This window comes from Salvelinus sp. IW2-2015, linkage group LG6.1 (genome assembly GCF_002910315.2).
Source record: "Salvelinus sp. IW2-2015 linkage group LG6.1, ASM291031v2, whole genome shotgun sequence".
NCBI classification, from domain to species: Eukaryota; Metazoa; Chordata; class Actinopteri; order Salmoniformes; family Salmonidae; genus Salvelinus; species Salvelinus sp. IW2-2015.
This window is the reverse complement of record NC_036845.1, coordinates 29778050-29782682: the sequence shown is the minus strand read 5'-3', so window position 1 is coordinate 29782682 and position 4633 is coordinate 29778050. Positions and strand designations below refer to the sequence as shown.

General features: G+C 52.2%; 1 long non-coding RNA gene across 1 annotated transcript; it reads right to left on the bottom strand.

The window, feature by feature from the left end:
• Nucleotides 1-3894: 3894 nt before the first annotated feature.
• On the bottom strand, nt 3895-4409 carry LOC139027838 (uncharacterized). The gene is made up of 2 exons (XR_011479992.1): nt 4168-4409; nt 3895-4063 (listed from the first exon to the last, which is right to left on the bottom strand). It is a non-coding gene; the product is annotated as an uncharacterized lncRNA (long non-coding RNA).
• Between the last annotated feature and the right edge of the window lie 224 nt (nt 4410-4633).

Below are 4633 nucleotides of genomic sequence, written 5' to 3'. Positions count from 1 at the left end.
CTGAATCTGTCCACAATGGTCAGAATATGGCCGTGTTCCCAACAGAAGAGGGCAACCCCGTGACAAAGTCCAGGGCCAGATGCGACCAAGGGTCGCCGGGGAATGGTAGGGGGTGAAGAAGCCCAGAGCTCGGACCGATTGGGTACTTTTTATTCTGCGCACAAACAGGACAAGCGGCAACAAACCTCCGGTATCTTCTTCCCATGGCAGGCCAGCCAAAATCGTGGCTGCGGTCAGAGTATACCACACATGGTTCAAGGGCATGCAACGCGGGAGAGCGAGGTGGAGCTTAGGTATATCGTGGACTGCGTGGGGCACCGCCACCAGACAAAATTGTACAGATTCTATAGGCTCCGTGTCACGTACGAGGACATCAGACAACGAACTGCAGTGCGGGAGGGGGGGTACGCGGGCACTCGTTGCGAAAGATAGCTCGAGATGTATCGAAAGCTTGTATCCCTTCAGCTAGTAGGCGGGTCAGGGAGCGAGCGGTAGCACCTTGGACTGAAGGGCGTTAGTATATACTTGAGAGCCGGGAGGCGCCTGGCGGAGATGCCTAGCAGGGAAGGAGCTCGAAAACGCGCGCGTCGCAGTCCCTCGACTATTGTGAAGAGGTTTGAAATCGAGAGGCGGGTCGCCCATCGCACGACTAGTCCTCCGCGAAAGCAGTTTAGCATAATCGCAGCCCAATCCTCCCATGTACGACGCCGGACTCTGTGATATTCCGGCGCGCAGACGACAAGTTGCTGGGGAATGAAATCGCCTCAGCGACTTCAGGGCGTCCGCCTGACTTCATCTGATCACGGTCAGCACGGACAATAATCACGCCTAAGGAGCGTGCGAATCTGTCCTTGGAGAAAATGGCGGATCAACGACGTGGCTGGGAGCGGGAACGGAGAGGTACGCCTAGTTGCGGTCGTAGTGGACACGCTGCCATTTGGACGGGACCTCCCGGGATACAGCGGCGTGGACCCGCTTGGCCGGTCTTTGCGGCGGAACGCGACGAGGGTCGGGACGTCGGGAAAAATTGAAGCGTCCAAAAAACAAAGCCCACCTGGCCTGACGGGAGTTGAGACGTTTAGCCGATTGCACGTAAGCCAGATTCTTGTGGTCAGTCCAGACCACAAACGGTTGCTCCGCTCCCTCCAACCAGTGACGCCACTCCTCCAAGGCAAGCTTCACAGCGAGAAGCTCCCGGTTACCCACATCGTAGTTTCTCTCAGCTGGTGAAAGAYGACAAGAGTAGAAGGCGCAGGGATGGAGTTTACCGTCAGTGGAGCTACGCTGGGACAGGATGGCKCCCACCCCCACATCAGATGCGTCCACCTCAACAACAAACTGACGGGAAGTGTCAGGTTGAGAGAGAATCGGGGCGTTGGTGAATCGGCTCTTCAAGTTCAGAAATGCTCGGTCTGCCTCAGGAGTCCAACAGAAAATTCTGGTGCAAGACGTCAGAGCAGKTAAAGGGGCGGCCACCCGGCTGTAATCACGGATAMACCTCCGRTAGAAGTTCGCAAATCCCAGGAATCTCTGGAGCTGCARTCTCGTACCGGGCCGGGCCCAATCCCGAACCGCCCGAACCTTCTCTTGGTCCATCTTGATCTCACCCCTGGAGATGATRTACCCGAGGAAGGATGTARTGTGGGYGTGAAAATCACACTTCTCTGCCTTCACAAACAGACGGTTCTCCAATAACCGCTGCAGGACCTGCTTAACATGCTGGATGTGGCTGGAAAGCTCCTTGGAGAAAATCAGGATGTCATCCAAGTAAACGAACACAAACAGACCGATCATATCCCTCAGCACGTCATTCACCAAACTTTGGAACACTGCTGGAGCGTTGGAAAGTCCAAACGGCATCACCTGGTACTCGAAATGTCCCATAGGTGTATTGAACCCAGTCAACCACTCGTCCCCCTCTTTGATCCGAACCAGATGATACGCATTGCGTAGATCAAGCTTCGTAAACATAGTAGCACCCTGTAAAGAATCGAAAGCGGAGCTCATCAAGGGCAGGGGGTACTTGATCTTGACCGTAATATCATTCAACCCCCGATAATCAATACACGGTCGAAGAGAGCCATCCTTCTTACTCACAAAAAAAAATCCAGCTCCCAGGGGTGATGACGAGGGACGAATGAGACCTGCAGCAAGAGACTCCTTTATGTAGGTCTCCAGGGCTTCCCGCTCAGGTCGAGAGATACTGTATAACCGTCCCTTGGGAAAGGCAGCTCCAGGGAACAGATTAATCGTACAATCATAAGGTCGGTGGGGAGGAAGTGACTGAGCCTTCTGCTTACTGAACACCTCACCCAACTCATGATATGTTTCAGGAACCAGGGACAAATCAGGAGGAGCAGACTCACTGACCCGACTGGGGACAGCAAGAGAACAGGCAGTCCTGAGGCAGTTAGCATGGCACTCAATGCTCCAACTAGTTACCTTTCCAGTCACCCAATCAAACGAGGGATTGTGTTCTCTTAGCCAGGGGTATCCAAGAACCAGAGGAACATGGGGGGAAGGCAAAATGAAAAAAGAAATAACCTCTGAATGATTCCCCGACAACAACATCTTAACCGGTTCAGTCCTCATAGTGATCCGTGCCAGACTACTGCCGTTCAGAGTGGTTGCTTCAATGGCTTCCGGTAATTGCTCCTTGGAAAGCCCCAGCTGTTCCACTAAGTCGGCATCAATGAAGCTGTCATCGGCACCTGAATCGATGAAAGCGTTAATCGCTAAACTCTGATTCTTATTTATGAGGGTAGCAGGAAAACRAGGTCTGACAGGGCTCTTGAGAGGTTGAAACTGGCTCGCTAACAAACCTCCCAAACTTAACGAGCCGAGCAGTTTAACGGGCGCTGAGGACAAACGGAGATGTAATGTCCCGAGCTACCACAGTAGAGGCAGCTGTTGGTCTCACGTCTACGTTGGCGCTCGTCCTTAGTTAACCCGTGCCGCCTCACTTGCATAGGTTCAGTATCTGGCGGCAGGACTCCTCCACTAATCCCGTGTGAGGAAACATCATTAACACCTTCTGGTCCACCTCCTGACCCGAATGGTAACCGAGTAGCTGATTGATTGGACCGGACCCACTGCTTCTCCCTCCTTCTCTCTCGAACTCTGTTATCCACCCTAATAGATAATGCGACCAAACTGTCCAGGTCACAAGGCTCCGGATAGGAGATCAGCTCATCCTTGAGTTGCTCCGACAACCCCTGGTAAAAAGCCGCTTGTAGTGCCTCCTCATTCCACCCACTCTCCACAGCCAATGTCCGGAACTCAATCACAAAGTCTGCCACGTAACGAGCTCCTTGGCGAAGAGAGAACAACCGCTTAGCTGCATCCTTACCTCGGACTGGATGGTCAAAAAGCTTTCTCATCTCTGCCGTGAMYTCCTGGTATGACGCCATGCAGGTGTCCTGTTGTTCCCAAACAGCTGAWGCCCATTCCAAAGCTCTACCACGCAGCAGTTCAATAACAAAAGCTATCCTAGCCTTGTCTGTGGCGTAAGAGTGGGGCTGCAGATCAAACACTAACCCACACTGCATAAGAAATGAACGGCATCTTCCCAAATCCCCTTCGTATTTATCAGGCGTCGGTACCTTGGGCTCACGGAAGGAAACCGCTCCAGAAGCGGCAGGTGAGAGGGGTGAAACAGGTGGTGGAGAATCCGCCGGCAAACTGAGCTGATCCTGGATACTCGCCAAGCTAGCAGAGAAGTTCTGGACTGAAATGGCTATCTCCTGTAGCGCCGTGCTGTGTTGTCCCACTATCTTCCCCTGATGGGTAATGGCATGTCGAACGGAGTCCAGGTCCGCTGGGTTCATTCCTGGCCGGATCGTTCTGTCACGGTTCTCTAAAGTAGAACCCAGAAGCAGACCAGGACAAGGAGAGTAAGACGAAGGTGAGTATTTATTTACAAGTTTAAATGTAGTGATAGAAAAATCCAAGTAGCGGAGCGGGCAGCGGAGGTGAGTTGATGGAATTGAGTAAGCAGATCCAAGGAAGTAACTGAAGTCACCGACGACCAGGTAGGGATGGGATGAGTGTTCCGGGTGAATGACTGTAGACAGAAAAAACGAAGGCTCAAGTTCAAGGCAAGCAAGACGTACAAAACAACAAAACAAACTCTATCAAACTGGAGGCTGATACGCTGGCACAACATACTGTTCATGGCTAACGATCCGGCAGGGAATGGATGTCAGGTCAGCGCTTATGAAGTGGAGGGGTGATGATCAGGACCAGGTGTGCAGATAGCTGATGGGATACAGGTGCGGGTACTCAGAGATCCTCCAACTAGCTACGTCGCCCGGCAACCAGACAGGGTGCGTTCCAGGACACCGGAAAAAACACTCCAGGACAGAACACAGGCAAAAACAGACTCAGGAAGCGGGATTCGTGACAGCTAGGGTGTGTTTCAGATCTATCCAGACAGACTGATGAATGCATTAGGCTGTACTTTATGTAAAACGATGTACTCAGCAAATCTCTGTTACCCTCTTCCTTGTATTACTGTCCTGTAAACAATGCAGCCCTATCATCGGTACCGTGCTGCTGTGTCTATTATCAGGCCATCACTCACTTCCTTATTGAATTATGCTAATACCAATGAAAGCCTGATGGATGACTGACA